Below are 21,114 nucleotides of genomic sequence, written 5' to 3' on the forward strand. Positions count from 1 at the left end.
ACAGCTAAGAGTAGATAAAGTCTAAGAGTAGATAAAGCTCCGGGGGGGGGGGGGAGGGGGGCATATAATATGCACCTGAGGGTATTGAGGGAGGTGGCTGAACAGGTAAGCGAGATGTCAACGGATATCTTTAACAGCTCAATGGAGTCAGGACAGGTACTGGAGGATTGGATCAGGTGGGAAATTAAGAATCAGATGAGGAACCTTTTACATAAATACAAACTAATTACAGGTAGACAGCATGGGTCGGTGACGATCCTCAAAAGAACCGTCGGAACAAAACTTTGTGGATAATAGAACTTCACAAACTGGTCGATGAATCACAATCCCTTATTGAAACCGACGTGGATACTTTGAGACCTGGGAGGACTCAGTTCCACCTTTTGAAACCCGCATCTGGAGATAACAATCAGTGACGCACACCCACACACAAACAACTCATCCATTTATAGTCGATGAACCAGCTGTGGCCATCCCATTCCTCGCCACCAGCTCCACAGCTCTTGATCCTCTCTATTCCTCGTTACCCAATCAAATTTACCAGCACATTCATCTTCACCGGCCCCACTACTGTCTCCTGCTCAGCTTCAAACCTCCCCGCAAATGTCTCCTGCTCTTCCTCTGCTCCAATTGGTTCATCTGATCATGCACTTGTGACAGTCAACATCACTCTGGCTATTCTCAGAGAGCTGCCTCAATGCTGTTGAGTCAGGGATTTCACTCAGGCAAATTGGCAGGACCGCAAGCAGCCATTTGACTTCATGACTGATCTCCCATATCTACTGCCTCTGATGGTAACTCAGCCTGGGAATTCTTCCACAAAAAATGTAAAAATTATCGTATTCAGAACCGGATGTGGATCTTCACAAAAACCGAATCAATTCGTCCTTGTCACACCCCCAACATGTTCATCAAATTTCGTCCGAATCCGTCCATAACTTTTTGAGATATCCTGCTCACAGACAGACAAACAGGGGTTAAAAACATAACCTGCTTCGACCTTCGGTGGTGTAGGTAATAAGAAGAACGTAGTGGGAAGGGGAGGGACACTTGAAGGAAGAATGGCCATGGGGACAAATTAGATCGAAGAGGGAGGGTAAGAAGCACACAGGGGTGAAAAAGTTGGATACAAATTCAAACACAGAAAGAAGAGGAAGGGAAGACCTGGGATGAAACAGAAATGTTACAAAACTAAAGCAATGCGACTTCGTCACCAATATGCCTCCACATAGTCCCTGCCCATGACAATTGGTAGATACCATCGTTCACTGTCCTAAAAATAAACAAGTTTGGTTTAAATCTCCTCAGCTGTTTTGAAGTATCACATTTTTACCAGACAGGACAGGTTTCATATCGATTGGTTTTTGTATTTTCGGAGAAGGGATTTTTAAAAGTGTCCACTTTCAAGCTAACACGGCTGCCAAACCACATGACATATGACATCAAAAATGTACACTTTGCATATGTATGGGTATGGGATCACGTTTGTGAAGTTTCGTGTTGATCGGATAAGATTCGTTTTTCTATTGAAGATGGCTGCCAGGCCACATGACCTACGATGTTATCATTTTCAAACTATATGCAACAGTGCTGTTAGATGACATTTGTAAAATTTCCCATTGATAGGGTGAGCGGTTTCACAGATATAAATATTTAATATTTTCCTTCAATCCAATATGGCTGCCAAACAATGTGACCTATGATGTCATAAATTTAATATTTCAATACAAATGGGTCAGAGATCATGTGCATGCAATTTCAGATATTTGGGATAAGGCATTTGATTAAAACATTTTTGGCTGGTATACCACTTCACCGATGATGTCATCATTGTCATGCTTTTGTTCCCCATTGAGTGATACTTGACAATGTGCAAAGTTTCAAATTTTTCCATTCAGCGGTTTATGAGAATTTTTTTTAGTTATTTGCATTTATCCAATATGGCTGCCATACCACGTGACCTATGACGTCACAATTATCACAAAAACATTCTGCATGGGTGTCGCTCCTACACTGAAAGTTTCGTCTCAATCGGACATGTGGTTGCTGAGGAAAACGAGGTTTAGCCCGTATGGACGGACGTACGGATGGACGAACAATTCTGAAACAAAATGCCTCCGGCCACCTTTGGGGGCGGAGGCATAAAAACAGAGAGAGAGGGTGTGGGAGAGGAGAGAAAACACAATAACTTGGGAAGGAATGGGTGGGCCGCTTTGGGAGGGTTATTGAGGGCAGGCAACATCATGAGTTTGGAAGGGGGTCAGGGGAGGTTGGGGGGGGGGGGGGGGTGGTGGTGACCTGAGACTGTGGTGAACAGCCATCTTGAAGCCCTGGAGGGAAGAATGGGATTGATCAGACTGAGGAAGTTGGTTCCATAGGTGAGATAGGAGTTTTGAAATTACAGTTATCGACAAGCAAATGGTAAATCAACATCCCAGGTAAAGGGATGGGAGTATCTTTCATGCAACTTCCTGCTGCGAAGCACCAGGTCATTCTTACATCCTATTCCCCCGTTAACAGAACCTACTGTATATTCAACTGGTCAAAGTGAGTATTTACCTCTCCCCTCTCGGTTAATGATTCGAGGCGCCATTGCGGTAATACAACTAGATTACTTCTTCTTTTACAGGACAAACGACAAGCATCGCGAAAGCCTCGATGATAGGCATACAGACGAGGTGTCAATATGCAGAAAAACAATTGCACGAATGTGTCACCAACTACAACAAACACAGGATGTCAAATTCCTGCAAAACAGCTCCAACTTTAGCCTTGGCCGGAATGACGGGTTCAACACAGTCTTGGCATGGATTCCACGACATCCTGCAGTTCAGGCAGCGACAGACACGGACCATGGACCTCCGCACGGATGCTTCGACGTATCAAAAAGAGCGTAACATAGAGGATGTGGATATGGGTGAAACGGCCTCGTGTTTCCTTCAATTAACACCATTATTAGACGTCTTCATGCAATTCAACTGATGTATAACGATATGAACAGCATTATACCCAATGTCTACTTATTACCGCACATTATTATGAAATACATGTCTTAAAAGTTTGCAAATAGAAAAACACCATAATAGTGTTAAATTCACTTGGCTTATCAGTGTCAAAAGGAAGTTTGTTCTTGTGAATCCGATTTGTGCTTATTGTAGCTCGTTCTTCGAGGCTTCCTCTAAGTTTTGGATTATTGGCACGGTATGGCTTCTTTGATAGGTTGACAGCCATATAAGGAAGCTGATGTTGGAAAATCTCCCCCTCTCAATCTCACAGTTCCTGTCTGCATTTAGGACATGGACATTAAAAATCCTAATACAGGCCACTGCGTACCAGTACCCCGGGCAGTTATTCCCTGCTTGGGTTTACACGTATGATTAGCAATACATGCATCAGGGTTGAGAGATGAGATACGGCTGACAAAGGCACGATGGGCCAAATCATCTTTACCTGTGCCGTAATTATATACCTTGTGATATGTCTTGATCACACCTATCGATGGTGGATCATGAGGGCCGCCCACAGTTTCTACAATAGAGCTATAAGACGCAAACCCAATTGGAAAGGCGTAACCGTACGGCCAATTTGGAGTCCCTTGTGCTGGCACTACCCTATACGCATGGATATTCAGATCATTTTTGGCCGACAATGCAGCGCAAGACCAGCCAGCAACTTTAAAGACTGATACATCCTGCACCGAATATTACAGTACGAGGAAATATAAGTAAACACCAAAAAAGCCAGAGAAAGGGAGGGTGAGGATGGAGAAATGCAAGGGGGATGTGTGACGTTGGGAGGGACAATGGGGGTAGACGGAGTGAGAGAGCCGGGCGGAGATTTATCCACAGCTGGACATTACCATGGAGTCCAAGTGCATCTCATGAAAGGATGAGCGTGGGGTGGAGAGAGCTGAAAGTGGAACAGGAGCAAGTAAGGAGTGATGACGCGCTGCTGGATTAATATCACGAGGAATTGAACTTTGCGCCTGGGATTTGAAGACCAAAGGGAAACGAATTCCCTCCTGCGCGAGGAAGGATCGAAAGGGAGCCCGAGATTAAAACTCAGTCACTTCAAATAATTCATCATCGGTGAGTGCTTCTGGAATTTGAAAAGTGAATTTCTGGTTTATCGACGTGTTTTTTTATTTATTTTTCAATGTGTGCAAAAATCTTATTCTTAACTAATCATGCCAAGAAACCTTTATGGTGTACCCCTTAGACTGCGTTTGGGAATGTGCGCTACCCAGGAGGAGTAACGGGAACACCCCTGATTGTAAACCAAATATTTTCACCATCTGTGATATGACCACAATCAAATAGACTCCACATATTAGTATCTGGTAGCATGTCCTTCGCCATCATACTTGCCAGAGTATGATTCGCAAAGCAGGTGCTTCCCTAGAAGCAGGTGGCTTGAATCTGTGGAGGTATCAAATCAAGGATATTCTGCATGACAGGCTCATCCAGATGTTGCCAAATGGCGAGGAGATCTTCTGGCGGCTCTTGCGTATTGCCTGTCACAGGTGAGCTCTTCCGCAGCTCTCCGTTCATGTTCCAAGACGTGCTCTCGATGGCTTTCATGTCAGTTGCCCAGGGAAACAGTTACAGCCCATTCCGTCTTTTCCAGAGAGATGTGGTTATGGATGAATGGCAATGCGGAACCATTTTCCTGCAGTAAGTGTGTTCCACACTGCAAATTGCTTTGCTCATATCGTGGTAAGAGGGTTTCTTGTATCCCAGAAACTCGTTTTGCAATATGGAATACTTACTGCAGGAATATGGTTCCACATTATTAATAATACGAGTACCTTCAATGGATGAGGAGGCCATGAGGCCCATCAAAGTCTGCGCTTGTGTTGCTACCCTATGGTTGTTTGACCGTGCTCTATCCTTCTAAATGCTGAGCATCAAGCAAGGAAGCAGCACAGCTTTTTAAAGTATTTGGTATGATTCAGTCAGGGTTCGAACCACTGAAATCTCAGACTCAGAATAGACATCTCCAACGATTAAGCTACCTCATCCGAATGATACATCCATAACTATCTCTGGCTGGAAGAGATGGAATGGACTGTAGCTTCTTCCCTAGGAACGACAGAGTCCTTACTTGAACACCATTGGACACGTTTCAGAGTTTCAGAAAAGCCAACCTCTGCAAAATAATACCCAAGAACCGCAACAAAATCTACTCCACATTTGGCAAAATCTATATCAGGCCTACACAATATCATTGATTCGAGGTCTACAAAGATTCAAACAATGTATGATTCCAAAGAACCTGCGACCAGATACCATCATATGGAGTCAATTTGATCGTGTTTGTATCACATATTGTTAAAATGAAGTTTGCTTACAATTAGGGGGATGTTCGCCTTATTCTGACAGCAACTGTATAAGTGTAGGACCTATATTATAATAAACTATCAGAAGTACCCGGCGCTGCTGGGTAGGGGCGGAGGGGGGATGGGGAGGGGAGGGGGGGGGGAAAGGGGATGGGGGAAGTGGAGGAGAGGGGGGGAGGGGAGGGAAGGGGTGAGGTATGAGGGGGGGAGGTGGGAGGGAGGAGGAGATGGGGAGGGGGGGATGGAAGATGGGAGGAGAGGGGGGAAAGGGGAGGGGAGGAGGGAGGGGGGAGGCAGGGGAGGGGAGTGGGGAGGCAGGGGAGGGGAGGGGGGAGGCAGGGGAGGGGAGGGGGGAGGCAGGAGAGGAAGGGGGTTCATATATATGCTGGTGGGTGCATGGGGTGAATGTGGCGTTCATCACGTTTCTGAGGTAAGTGTGATGCTGATCAGGAAGAAGAAGAAGCCGTACCACCAACTTTGTACACTTCTGGAATTGTTTGATTTATTTGTATTTTTTTTTGTTTGGTTTTTTTTTTTTTTTGTATACAAGATCGAGGCTCGTGAAAGAGCTAACATTAATCACACAAAAAGACAAACCGACACACAAAACACAAAAAACAAGGGGAGTGGCAGACAAGATGGGGAGAGAGGGGGAAGGACACAAACACAACATTTGAGAGCAGGGACATCGGGAGGACTTGGGGGGAGGTGGGAGAGGAATAAAACATATGAACACTGCAAGGACTCTGGGGCGAATTACCGGGGGTAGAAAAGATCAAGGTTTTCGATGGGGGAAGATAAGAGATGGTCGTGAACAGCTGTTTTAAAGACCTGGAGGGAGGAGTGGGATTGAAGGGAGTGGTGGAGTTTGGGGGTATTCAAATGTCTGGTGATTGTTTTTATATTTATTTATGCGAATGTGTACTTGTATATAACTTTCATTAATTAAAAAAGGCTTAGGCACTATCGAGCGATTTAAAAAAAAAAAAACTCCCCAAAAAACGATCTGTTTTTGTTGTTGTTTGGTCTAAAACACTCCCAGGCACTCACTGATGAACCTCTGAAAGTTTGACGAAGATCCTTTCAGCCATCTCTGAGAAAAATGGCGACACACAGAGGATGGAACATCACGTGATCGCTCTGAGCGAATCAGCGAGCTGCTTTGGCACAGGCTGAGATCAGTGTATAATGTTCCTCGCTGAAATGCGCAAAGTTAAATATGGATCTCGTCATCGGAGGTCATTTTTAGGTAGGCCATGTCCTTCTCAGGCCCAATGGCCATGTCTATGCCAAAAATCAAGTACCTGAGCGAATCTATAGGTAACATACACACACACACACACACACACACTCTCACACACAAACTGTTTTATTTATATAGATAATTCAGATATATCTGCCTAGGAATGGCTGAAATGCTTCCCCTTTTGAATCCTTTCATCAGACTTACAAGTTCAGGAGAGACACAACATTCGTCCTGAAAAACAATTGTGGTTTAATTAGTTCCCTCATGCAGAAAGGCCGAGCTAGTCCCAATCTCATATTTTCTTGGTACTGGTTTGCTTCGCATTAACTTGTCAACTGTTCAACCGTTTACTGGTTATACAACAATGATTTTAACTTTATTAACCTACAACTATCAGGGACGCCTCTTCGCGGTGGTTGTACCCCCCAACGCAAGTCAGAGACCAAATCTTCCCCATTCTTCCCTGCTGCCTGTATTCATTAGGGCAATGCGGTCATGGTCAGAGTGCCGATTGGTCCCCAAGACCAGCCCTTTTCTTTTGTCTCTCTCTTTCTCTCTTTCTCTCTCTATCTCTCTTTATCTCTATGTCCATCTCCCCCTTTCTCTATTTCTCTTTCTCTCTTTCTCTCTTTCTCTCTTTCTCTCTTCCTCTCTTTCTCTCTCTCTCTCTCTCTCTCTCTCTCGCCCCCTGCGTGTTGGGCGTGGCGTCATGGCGGCTGTGAGCAACTGCTCTGTGTTTTGGTGAGTCCGTTGTGAGTTTTTCCCCCTCTCCTGCCCTCCCCTGCCCCCCTCCCTCTCCTTTTCCATCCTGTGTGCTTCAGCATTGTGTTTTCATCCGTTCTGCACCCTTGTCTTCGAGAGAGAGAGGCTTGAGAGCGGGCCCATTTTGGGTGCGGCCTACTGGCTTTGACGGCGCTTTGTAAGCCATTTTTGTGCTTATAATGCATGTTTATTATTTACTTTAGTTCGATTATTTAGGTTTGATACCTTATTGTCCGGTCCGGACAAGTGGCGGGAGGGGGGTTGGGGGGGGGGGGGGGTAAAATTGTGTAAATTCGCCGGTATGGTGAATGCACGCTCTCGTCACGATGACATTGAAGGCTTAACCAGGAAGCATGTGTTTGTGTGCGTACCTCCGGATGGAGTCCCTGTCGAGGACATCATCCTCGCTGTAGGGAGCATTGTTGGGGATGAAAATATACGTGCAGCTTCGCGTATGAACCAGAAAGTGGTGGTGTTCGTTTCGGACGAGGAACTCGTCCATGACATGGTAAGTGCGGGAATAACCACGGAAAGTGGTCACTTTATGATGGCGTCGCCGCTATTAACTCCCGTGACGAGAGTGGTTATTTCCAACGTACTGTGGCGGGCACAATGATCAATAATTCCGCGCACCAGTGGGTGGCGCGAGCGTCCGGGCGTGGAACTGAGATACATGCCCCGCCTTTCGGCCGATCGGCCACGCCCGGGGGCAAGGCGTGGCCTCGGGACATATATGCGGGCTCAAAGGTCGAGCCCGCCCAGTGCTGATGTGCGAGCTTGTAATAAAGTGCTTTCGTTTGTACCACGTGTTGTGGCCTACCTTTTTGGCAAACGAGTTGTGTGTGCACAGCACCACACTGGTGACCCCGACTGGTTCAGCCGTCCCTGACCCCCGAACGCACCATGGCTACCAACGCCGTCGCCGTCAAACTCCCGGAGTTCTGGGAAGCGCAAGCCGACGTTTGGTTTGTGCAGGCCGAAGCTCAATTCCAACTCCGGGGCATCACGGCGGACGAGACCATGTACTACCACGTGGTCGCCGCCCTCGGGCCCGGCACTGCCGCCCGCGTCGTGTCCATCCTTCGGCGCCCGCTGGGCGACCACAAGTACGCGGCACTCAAACGTCTCCTCCTCGCCACGTTCGGGCTCACGGACGTCGAACGCGCCGACCGCCTCCTGGACCTTCCTGCCCTCGGCGACACACGACCGTCTGTTCGGATGGATTTTATGCTGGCCCTTCTTGGAGACCAGCGCCCGGATTTCCTGTTCCGAGCACTTTTCCTCCGCCAGCTACCTGTACAGGTGCGCCTCATGCTGGCGTGTTCAAAAATAACGGAACCCCGAGCCCTGGCCTGAGAGGCCGACAAATTTTTCGCGGCCTGCGACACGCGGTCGGTGTACGGTGCTGCCGTAGTGGATCCCGGTGCGGAGGCTACAGCGCCCCCTGCCTTCCTCGTGGCCGCTGCTACGCCCCGCCCACTACCGCCGCCGCCACCACCAGCGCCACCGGCACGGCCTACGCAGCCGCCACCGCCGCAAACCTGGTGCTACTATCATGCCAGGTTCGGCCGCAAGGCTAGAACGTGCCGCCCGCCGTGTTCTTTTGACGGGTCGGGAAATGACCGGGCCGGCGCTCACTTGCGGCCATGAGCGTCGGCCATTCCGGCAGCCTCCTGTTCATCACGGACACCTCATCTGGTCGTCGTTTTCTGTGCGACACGGGAGCGCAGGTAAGCGTCCTCCGTGCCTCCGTTTCCGACAAGCAAGCCGCGGGCCGGGGCCCCGCTTTGCTTGCCGCCAACGGAACACCCATCCGCACATTCGGGAAGCGTTTCCTCTCACTGCGGTTCGGAGGGCAGTGCTTCCAATGGTCGTTCGTCACCGCCAGCGTGCCAATGGCCCTACTCGGTGTGGACTTCCTTTGTGCGCATGGGCTGTTGGTGGACGTTAAGCGTCGACGTCTCGTCCAGGCCGAAACCTTCAGCTCGCTCGCTTGTTCGCTGAGCGGCTCGTTGAGCAGCTCACTGAGCGGCTTGCCAAGCGGCTTGCTGACTGGTTCCGTCCCGGCGAGGTTAGTCTCTACGCTTCCGGCAGCGGACGAGTTTACACGCCTCCTCGCCAGTTTCCCGGCACTCACGCGGCCCACCTTTTCAGCGGTGGCCGTCAAACACGGGGTGGAGCACCATATCCCCACCGTCGGCCCACCGGTCTACACCCGGGTGCGCCGCCTCGACCCCACGAAGCTCGCCGTGGCGAAAGCGGAGTTCGCCATGCTGGAGCGGCTAGGCATCGTACGGCGCTCCAACAGCGCATGGGCCTCTCCTCTGCACATTGTGCCTAAGCCCGGCGGTGGATGGCGGCCATGCGGTGACTACTGCCGGCTCAACGATGCCACCACCCCCGACCACTACCCGGTCCCGCATATTCAAGACTTTTCCTCCCGGTTGGCAAACACGACCGTTTTCTCCAAGGTAGACCTCATCCGGGGCTACCACCAGGTCCCCGTACGACCGGACGATGTACCAAAGACGGCCGTCATCACCCCTTTCGGCCTCTTTGAGTTCCTGCGGATGCCTTTTGGGTTGAAAAATGTGGCCCAGGCGTTCCAGCGGCTCATGGATAGCGTCTTGCGCGACTTACCTTTCATCTACGTCTACCTGGACGACATCCTAGTCGCGGGCGCGTCCCGGGAGGAGCACCTGCTCCACCTCCGCACGCTCTTCAAACGCCTGGGCCAGCATGGCCTGATAATCAACCCCACGAAGTGCCGTTTCGGCGTCACCGCCATCGACTTCTTGGGGCACCGCATCACCAGGCACGGGGCCATCCCTTTGCCGGCCAAGGTGGAGGCGGTCAGGAGTTTCCCGTGCCCCCGCACGATCAAGGGGCTCCAGGAATTCCTGGACATGGTGAATTTTTATCACCGCTTCATGCCCCATGTCGCCCAGCTCCTCCGCCCCCTGCACGAGGCCCTCCGGGGCAAGCCGGGCAAAGGTGACATCGCCTGGACGGAGCCGATGGCCGCGGCGTTTGTGGGTGCAAAGCTGGCCCTGGCCAACGCCACCATGCTGGCGCACCCGGCGCCCGATGCACCGATCGCCCTCACCACCGACGCATTGGACTACGCGGTGGGCGCTGTGCACGAGCAGTGGGTGAGTGGTGCTTGGCAGCCGCTGGCGTTTTTTAGCCGGCAGCTTTGCCCGCACGAACGCCGCTACAGCACCTTCGACCGCGAGCTGTTCGGGCTCCACCTGGCGGTCCGACACTTCCGCCATCTGCTCGAGGGCCGCCCGTTCACGGCTTTCATCGATCACAAGCCCCTTGTGTTCGCGATAGCCAAGGTCGCCGAGCCATGGTCGGCCCGGCAGCAACGTCACCTCTCTGCCGTGTCTGAGTACACGACGGACATCCGTCACGTCGCGGGTAAAGACAACCCGGTGGCGGGTTGCCTTTCCTGGTCCGTCGCACACGCGGTCCACCTCGGGATCGACTATGCCCCGATGGCGGAGGACCAGACCGCCTACCCCGACGTCCAGGCCTTGCGGACCGCCGTCACGGGCCTCCGCATCACCGAGGTGCCGTTCGACGTCGCGGGCACGGCCCTCTTGTGCGACGTCTCCCTCGGCCGGCCTCGCCCCATCGTGCCCGCTGGCTGGCAGCGCCCGGTTTTCGACGCCATCCACGGCCTGTCCCACCCGGGCACGAAGGCCTCCCAGAAGCTTGTCACGGCGAAGTTCGTCTGGCATGGCCTCAGGAAGAACGTCCGCAACTGGGCCAGGACGTGCCTCGCGTGCCAGCGCGCAAAGGTCCACCGCCACACCCAGGCCCCGTTGGCCCCGTTTATGGTGCCCGAGCGTCGGTTCGACCACGTCCACGTCGACTTGGTGGGACCTCTGCCCCCCTCGCGGGGGTTCACCCACCTCCTCACCATGGTTGACCGCACCACCCGGTGGCCGGAGGCCGTGCCATTGGCAGCGACGGCTGCGGCTGACGTCGCGCAAGCCTTCATCGCCACGTGGGTTGCCCGGTTCGGTGCCTCCTCGGACATCTCATCCGACCGCAGCCCCCAGTTCACCTCGGAGCTCTGGGGAGCGGTGGCGCAAGGGCTCGGCGTCAAACTGCACCACACCACGGCCTACCACCCCCAGGCCAACGGCCTGTGCTAGCGCTTTCATCGCTCAATGAAGGCCGTGCTCCGGGCCAGCCTCTGCGATGGCAGCTGGGCCGACAGGCTCCCCAGGATCCCCCGGCGGAGCTGGTCTTCGGACAACCACTGCTGGTGCCGGGCGAATTTATCCCCGACTCCACGGCTCCTTGGTCCGCGGCGCAACAACACTCCACCCTGCAGGAGACCGCCAGGAGGTTCGCCCCAGTGCCGACGGCACACCACGGTTGCCCGTCCTCCCACGTCGCCCCGGAGCTTCGAACGGCGGAGTACGTTTTCGTTCGGCACGACGCCCACTGGGCACCGCTGCGGCCCCCGTACAATGGGCCCTTCCGCGTGCTGGAGACCGGGGACAAACATTTCACCGTGGACATCGGCGGTGCTCCGAATCGTATCTCCGTGGACCGCTTCAAGCCGGCCCACCTCGATGTGGACCACCCCCCGCAAGCAGCTCTGCCTCCGTGTCGAGGCCGCCCCCCGGCGGTCAGGCCCCCGGCACCCCCCAGCCCCTCCGTCCCGCTACCCCCCAGCCCTGCATGCATCGCCAGAGGGCGTTTCGGCCGGGTCATCTGGCTTCCCCGCAAACTCACCCTTCAGGTGCGCGGGAATTCTGGGGGGGCGCGTGTGGCGGGCACAATGATCAATAATTCCGCGCACCAGTGGGTGGCGCGAGCGTCTGGGTGTGGAACTGAGATACATTCCCCGCCTTTCAGCCGATCGGCCACGCCCGGGGGCAAGGCGTGGCCTCGGGACATATATGCGGGCTCGAAGGTCGAGCCCGCCCAGTGCTGATGTGCGAGCTTGTAATAAAGTGCTTTCGTTTGTACCACGCGTTGTGGCCTACCTTTTTGGCAAACGAGTTGTGTGTGCACAGCACCACAGTCCCACCATTTATCCCAAATGACAAGTTAATGACCGTGTTATCACGGTACAGTAAAATAGTATCAAGGATTTCAACAATCCCTCTTGGTTGTCGAAATGTACGTGTTAAGCACGTAATGAGCTTCCGCAGACAGGTGTATATGGTTCTTCCAGACCGTAGGGACGGCACAGGCCTCAACATCACTTTCAAAATTAATTTTGAAGAGGCAAATTTCCAGCTATACGCATCGTCCACCACCTTAACATGCTTTCAGTGTGGAGCGTATGGACATTTAAAACGTTTTTGTCCCAAAGCCTCATGTGCCCGGTGTGGCAAGACGGGTCACACCGTCGTAGTTTGTAAGGAGGAGGTTGCTCCGCTAATTAATACTCCCAGTGGGAGGGAGGTTAACGTTGCTCCACTAATTAATATTCCCAGTGGGGGGGGGGGGGGGGAGGAGGTTAACGCTATTCCACCGCTTAAAATTCCTAATGAGGCTGAATCCAGTGTTTCAACCACGAATGTATTTATTCCTCCTCAGCAAAATGTTGAAATGGACACTGATATTAAATTGGGGATGAGTAAACGAAAGGCTCTGGATGATAATGACATCTGGAGCAGGTAAAAAGGTCGTGCTCGGTTTGCAGACTGTTGGTGGAAAAACTCTTCAGGATGCACCTGGAATCTCTCTGCAAAGCGTGGACCAAATAAATAAAGAGGAAAACCCAGAAAAGAGTATCAGGATTCAGCCTCTAAAACAACGTGCTCCCATTACTCACACAGACGACGTTAATGATGTAAATAAATCAGGCCATGAGTCTGTGAATGGTGCATCATTGATCCAAACGAATGTCGTCGAACAGGCTGACATCCATAATAAATTTGCCAACATAGCAGGTAAGGGTGGAAACAAATCCACAGGAATGTGGGAATAATGATTTCATGCCATTTGAGGAAATCAGTAATCAATGTGCTGATGTTTCCCAAACCCAACACTGTGCGGACCCCCCAGACAAGGGAAGACTAGTTTGCATAGCAGGAGAAGAAAACGGTATTGACCCAGACCCCATTGGACCATTTTCTGATTTATCAGAATCGGAAGAGGAGGTGGAGGTGACAGTGCTATCACAATTAATGGCAGATCACCCCCCAATCGCTCCCCATCTTGTTCCCTCTTTTCTCAATGAAACGTATAGACAGCGAAATGTCATCATTGGGGAGCATTTCCCTGAGTTGGCTCCCTTTATTCCGGCTGCAAAACTAGTGATAAAAAAATCTGAGGAACTAAACCTAACAAAATCACAGTTTCATCGACTAAAGAAAATCATAACAAAGGCAAAGAATGAGTACTCACAGCGTCAGACAAAATTTTCTCATGAGTGACGAAGACGCTTAATCTTGCAACACTCAATATAAATGGTGGTGGGGCTAGTCACGTCCGCCAGATCCAAGTGAATAGTTTATTCAAACGGAAACAAGTTGATGTAATATTACTGCAAGAAACTCATATTACTGAGAAGGTTGAACATGACTGGTGCAGCATGTTCAAAAGTAAATGTTTCTTCAGTAATATGTCATCTGTATCTGCTGGAGTTGGGTTTTTGTTAAAACCAGGGCTTGTACCTGAATCTTGCCTCTTTCAGGAGGTGGTTCGGGGACGTTTTGCCTCCCTAGAATTGGTGATCAATAGCCTGAAGCCTATTATTTTTTTAAATGTATATGCACCAAGTGAGAGTACTGACCGTAAAGTCTTCTTTACTGAAGTGATAAACCATTTAAATTTGTTCGACCTCAATCAGTGCATATGCATGGGGGGAGATTTCAATTGTACGCTAGAGCCCAAAATGGACAGAAATTCACCAAAACCACATCCCGAGGCCCATGGTGACCTCTCCCAGTTTCTTTCAGGTGGGGCTTTTCTTGATGTATGGCGATTGATGCACCCTAATGACCGGCAGTTCACATGGTGTCGATGCTCAAATGGCCAAGTATCCTTAGTGAGGCTTGACCTACGGTACATCACCCCACGATTAAGGAATACTGTAACCTCCTCAATTATTACCCCCTCCATCTTCTCTGACCACCACATGGTCACGATGGGCCTATCTTTCCCTCAATTCAAACGGAGGAGCGCCTATTGGAAATTCAATACAAGTCTTTTGGATGATACCCTGTTTAAGGAAGCCTTTCGCAATCTATGGATAGCTACAGTTAGAAAAAAGCCCCTTTTTGCTTCCACAAACCTTTGGTGGGATAATATGAAAACTCATATACGACTGTTTTGTCAACAGTTTAATTCGCATATCACTCATGAAAGTCAAATCACATTGGCTCGGTTGGAAACCGAAATTCTAAAACTGCAAAACAAAATGGCAGAACAAGAAAATGAGACAAACTATAAATTGCTCCTTGAAAAAAGGACCCAACTTCGGGAACTATTACAGGAGAAGGCTGCAGTTAAAGTATCAGATAGTCCTAGCAAATCCTTCTTTCACTTAGAATCTGAAATGAAGCCTCCTCGGCTTATTTTATCAGTTAAGGACCCCAGTGGGAATGAAATTACAAGTTCTGATGGGGTAAAAATCACTATTAGAAAGTACTATTCTGAACTATTTGCAAAAAAAGTTATATATGAGGATAAAATAAAATGTTTTACCTCCCATCTCCCATCCCTAACTGAGACTCAGCGCCTGGAGCTGGATGTGCCTTTAAGCCTTGATGAGTTACAGCGTGCCCTGGTTGAAATGGAATCTGGAAAGGCTCCGGGAATTGACGGCCTACCAGCTGAGTTTTACTTGGAATTTTGGGACATTTTGGGCCTGGAACTTTTGAATGTATTCCAAGAATCCTTGCGAAAAGGTGTAATGCCAATAAGTCTAAGGAGAGCAGTGGTGAGTCTTCTCCCAAAGTCAGGAGATCTCTGGTGGATGGAGAATTGGAGACCGGTTTCAATAATGTTCACTGACTATAAATTGTTTTCGAAAGCAATGGCAAATCGTTTGAAGAAAGTCATTGGCGATCTGGTTTTACCTGATCAGACTTTCTGCATCCCCAGTCGTTCGATTTACGACAACATTCTTTTCGTGCGGGATTTAATGTATGCTTACCATGACCAAAACGATTTTGGAACATTTTTTCTAGACTTTGAAAAAGCCTTTGACAGCATTGACCATGTTTTCTTGTGGCATGTTCTTGAAGCATGCGGTTTTGGGGTAAATTGCAGGGCCTTTATAACTCTATTGTACACTGACATCTCCAGTATAATTAAGGTGAACAATGAACTGGTTCCCCCCATAAAGGTTCAGAGGGGGGTACGGCAGGGTTGCCCAGTCTCAGGTTTGCTTTTTGCATTAGCAATGGAGCCATTACTTTGTACACTGAGAAAGAATATCTCTGGCCTGACCTGTTTTCCTGGAAACCCACCATTGACTATATCGCCTATGCAGATGATGTTTGCGTCATTATAAAAAACCACCAACATATTGTTGCTCTTGTAAAGTCCCTAAGAACCTTTTTCATGGCTTCGTCTCTGAAGGTTAATTGGATGAAAAGCAAAGCTCTTTGGGTGCCATACCTTAATAGTTGCCTACCTGTCTCAACACATCTACCTGCTCTTCCAGAAAACTTAGAGTGGAAAGCAGATGGTGTTGATTACCTTGGTGTGTCCCTGGGCTCTACACAATTTGAGAAAAGGAATTGGGAATGTGTGACTGGAGAAATAGAGAGGAGACTGAACCTGTGGAAAAGAACCCTACCGCACCTCTCATTTAAGGGGCGAGTCTTAGTGGCAAACAACTTGGTTGCTACAACGTTGTGGCATCGCTTTATTTGCCTGCAACCACCAGAAGTGCTGCTGGACAGGATACAGGCCAAACATGTGGACTTTTTTTGGGGAGGCCATCATTGGCTGCGGCCAAACGTAATATGCCATACTTCATCTGAAGGTGGTCAGAGCCTCGTTCACGTGAAATCCCGTCTCATGGCCTTTCGCCTGTGCTCCATTCAACGCCTCCTATTTGGTGAAAACCTGCCAAACCATGCCTTGGCTTGTCATATTTTACAGCAGGCGGGTAGACTCGGCTATGGTCTCGAAGTATTCCTGACTCACCTTAAGTATGTGAATACATTAACGCTCCCCATATTTTACCAGAGCCTTCTCAGTGCCTGGGAAAGACTTTCCGTGAGCCGTAAAGCGGACACTTACTCCCCAGGGATGTTCGAGGTTGAACCTCTGTTCTTCAATCCTCTCTTCCCTGATGTTCTCAAGAGTCGTCATTTGTGCCAACGCTTCATTGATGCGGGCATAAACAAAGTATGGCACCTTCAGCCAAACTCCGGTGTCGGGTGGAGGAAATTTCAACCATGACGGCGATTCGGTCCAAGAGGACAATTGGAATGATTTTGAGGAAAGTTGTTCAAAAACGTCATCAGTTATAGAAATTTTGGACTCGGAATACTTTTGGACACCGCAACGAGTCCCCTTTCCCGAAACTGATTTTTGACTGCTCTCCCAAGGAACTTCCACCTGTTAGCACAGGGACAAGTGAATTGCACGCTGAGAGCAGCAAGAGCCTGTATAGGTGGTGTTTATCTCAAGTTCTTGGTATTTCTCCGCTAAATGGAGTAGCACATTGGAAGAGGCTACTCCCTGCCGGGCCCCCCAATGAACCTGTATGGCGTATGGGAATCAATGTATTGTAAGCTGATTAACAAAAGAACAGGAGATCTTCAGTGGCGCCTTGCCCACTGGATCATCCCATGCAATACATATGTATGGAATTTTGCCCCAATATCTGCATGTTGCCCCTTTTGTTCTGTAAATGAGGATGTTTTTCATTTTTTTATTGGTTGTGAAAGACTTTTTCCATTATTTAAATGGTTAGACTTTGTGTCGATCAAAATGAATTTCAGATTTACTTTTCGATCCTTTATTTTTGGGATCAAAAAGAGACGGCAACACAACAAAGAATACGAACTGTTGTGCTTTTTTGTAGCTACAGCAAAGCTTGCTACTTACTTGTTCAGAAAGGAGAAGCGTAATGGTAAGCCCCTTCATCAATGCAATGTCATGACGCTTTTCAATGCACTTTGTGCTGCAAGGTTAAAACATGAGTTTGAGTTTTCCAAGATCATGGGTGAAATTGATGGATTTGTAGAAAAATGGTGTTTGGAAAGTGTCTGTGAAGTCCGCCAAAATGAGTTGGTATTATTTTTTTCTTCATTGATCATAATTTCTACACGTCGTAGTATTGCTGCAGAAGATTGCATTTGATTTTTAAAAAAAATTTGAACTGATTAACGCTTGTATCTGTATTGTTTCCTCGCTTTCATCGTTTTCTCTTGATTATGGCTTTTTTGATTTTATACACTGTACAGTGTACATCCATGCACTTAATATTTTTGGAATAAAAGGATGTCAAAAGTCAAAGTCTCTCTCTCTCTATCTCTCTATCTCTCTCTCTATCTCTCTATCTCTCTATCTATCTCTCTATCTCTCTATCTCTCTATCTCCCGCCCCCTCCTGGCCGTGTTGTTGTTGGACGTGGCAAGATGGCGTGTCCTCGTGTTCGTGTGTTGTAGCTCTTGGCTCGTGTTGGTTTCGTCCTGTCCCCACCCCCCTTTTTACCTTTCCCTTTTCCTTTTTTTTTTCCATTTGTACTTTTGTCGTGTCTGTTGACCTTTCCTCCCTTCCTGCTTCGTTACCACCTGTCCCTCTTTTCCCCGCTTTTCGAGACAGAGAGAGGGAGAGCCAGCACGGTGAGGGTTTGTTTAAACCACGTCTTTTCCTAACGTGGTTTAAACCGTGCTTTTGTTTTTAGTTATTTAATATATATTTTTTCTATTCTTTTTTTTAGGATTATACAAATCTATTTGCTTTCACTTCGTTTCTCCTTTGACGATATGGCTAATAGGAGTAGCCAAAGGCCTGCCGATCGTGTTACCGATGAGGGTTTATCGCGTAAGCACGGGCTGTGCCTTGTCCCGCCGGAGGGAGTTGAAATGGATGACATTTTGCTCGCGATTGGGGATTTGATCGACGTGAGTAATATTCGTGCCGAGTCTCGTATGAATCACAAAATTGTGGTATTTGTTTCGCAAATAAGTCTGGCCCATATTGTTGTGCAGAATGGTTTGACCTTGGGAAACGATCTGTTTGTTCCTGTGTCGTCGATGGACACGCCGGCAGTTAGTCATTTTGAGCAATGTTCCGCCTTTTCTAGGTAACGAGGAAATCCTGCACAAGCTAGGTGAGTTTGGCACTGTCGTCTCTCGAATCATTAGGGTTCCTCTACGTACGAGAAACGGCAGGTTGAAGCACGTACAATCGTTTAGACGTTTTTGTTTTGTTGTTTTAAAAAACGCAGCGAAGCAGTTGAGCACCTCCCACACCTTTAAAGTAGGCGAGCATGAATATAGAATATTCATGGCGACCGAGACCTTGATCTGCTATGGATGTGGAGCACACGGACACACTAAGCAGTATTGCCCAGACGCCAAGAAGACGAACGCCACAGCAGCTGGGTCGGCCCCCCCTGTGACTGATGCAGTGCCCCCCGTTCATGAGCCTGGTGGAGTACAGACATCCACACCAGAAGACCAGGGTGTGGCAAGTGGTGGCGGTGTTGCTGAGGTTAGTGCAGCAGGGGAGCACCCAGTCGATGTGGACAAGAGGCTGCAACCTCAAGATAATATGGTTTATGAGGAGGTTTTGATGAAAGGCACCGAGGCTAAGAGGAACTTAAAACGTACCTTTTTGAGCGCCGAGGTGGAAGACAAAGGTAGCAAAGTGATACTCGTACAAACAAACAGTATCTCAGACTATCCTGATGATTCTCGGCAAGTTGGGCAGGGTGGTGATGAAGCAGAGGAGAGTAGGACTTCACCCCTTGCTCTTGTTGAAGAAAATCAAAGCACCAGTATTGGTTGTGATGATGGGACCATTGTCCCTTGTGACAACGAGCAGTCCCAGGTCCTGAGTGACAATGGTTGTTGCTCACAAATGGTTGAAACGACCAAGGATGATGGTCTAAGCAGACCTATAATAGGCAGCAGTGGTGGCACAGATGTGCCCCTGGTGATGCAACAAGAAGACTGCAGTGTTGATGACACAGAAGGTGTGCCAGCACCTGACACACAACAAAGGAGTTCCAACGTTGATGTGGTTAGGGAGCTGGATGAGGAAGCTCAAAGCCTTGTGTCTGTGAATGATCAGGAAGAAGAACAGATGGAAGCAACAAAGGAAAACGTCATCAGTTTCCTAAACGAGACGTTTAGGCAACGCTACGTTGTAATCAAAGACCATTTTCCCGATGTGAAAACTTTCATCAGGGCTGCAAGACCCCTCCTGCAAAGAAATGACCCAATGGAAATCTCGGAGGCCCAATTTCAGCGTCTTCGGAAAGTGGTCACAAAGGCGAATAAGGAATTTCAGGCGGATGGTGAGTTACCTTTGTAAATGGCAATGCGAGAGATATGTATCGCATCCCTGAATATCAATGGGGGTTGTACCCCCTTACGAAAAATTCAGACAATTCAGGCAATAGAGAGGGTGAAAGCCGACATCATCCTGATACAAGAGACTCATGCTACGAACACCCTGGTTGCTGAATGGGGAAAACTTTATCGGGGGCAGTGGTGGATGAGTGGTTTTACCACACCCAAAGCTGGTGTTGCCATCGCCTTAATTGATAGAATCCCTGCTCGGAAGATTGTCTTTAAGGAAATTCATAAGGGACATCTAATAGCGGTGGAATTCTATTGCAACACACAAAAGATCATCATTGTGAACGTATAAGCACCAAGTGAGCCCATGGAAAGAAGAGTGTTCTTTTCCACTCTGCATGACTTTGTAAAAGGACTGGATACAACCGCTTTCATCTGTATTGCTGGTGATTTCAATTGCACCATCAACCCTTCCATAGACAGGGCCGGTCATGAACCCCATCCGGCTTCTACGAAGATTTTGGAGAACATCATCAAAAATCAGCATCTGAAAGATGTTTGGAGGTTGCAACATCCAACTTCACGGTGCTATACGTGGTGCAGATGCCATGATGGGAGGATATCAATGGCAAGGCTAGACAGATTTTACGTGAATAAGCCAATGCTAAATGTGGTGGCCACAACCCAGATACTCCCAACTGGTTTCACAGACCATTACCTGGTTTCAATGGGTTTTAATTTGCCTCAGGTGGTAGTGCGTATTGGTCACTTAATACCCACCTGCTGAATGATATGAAATTCAAAGATGCTTTTCGAGCCGTGTGGGAAATAATTCGGTCCTCCAAATTTGAGCATACTAACCTTCGACTGTGGTGGGACCTCGCAAAGGGTCAGGTCAAATTGTTCTGTCAACAATATAGTCTTCATACCACTAAATTGCAAAATCTCTCAATTGATTCATTAAAGGCTGAAATGCAGCCCTGGAGGAAAACATTAATACGGCTGGGAAAGACACTACAGGTGACCGGCTGCTATGGACTAAAAAGGCAATCTTGACTGAACTGGTACGGCAGCGAGCAATGGGCACCCTGGTACGCATGAGAATGAGTTATTTAACGTTGGATATGCCAAATAAGGCCTTGTTTGGTTTGGAGAACTCTGTCAAAAAATCGCAACAGATTCATGGGCTACGTGCTGCTAATGGGTCAATAGTGACCTCCCAACAGGAGATTAAGTCTGTTTTGAAGGGTTTTTATACAAACTTGTACTCCCCCCAGAGCATAAGTAATGAGACCTTG

The sequence above is a fragment of the Myxine glutinosa genome, chromosome 13 (assembly GCF_964187855.1).
Source record: "Myxine glutinosa chromosome 13, kmMyxGlut1.1, whole genome shotgun sequence".
NCBI lineage: Eukaryota > Metazoa > Chordata > Myxini > Myxiniformes > Myxinidae > Myxine > Myxine glutinosa.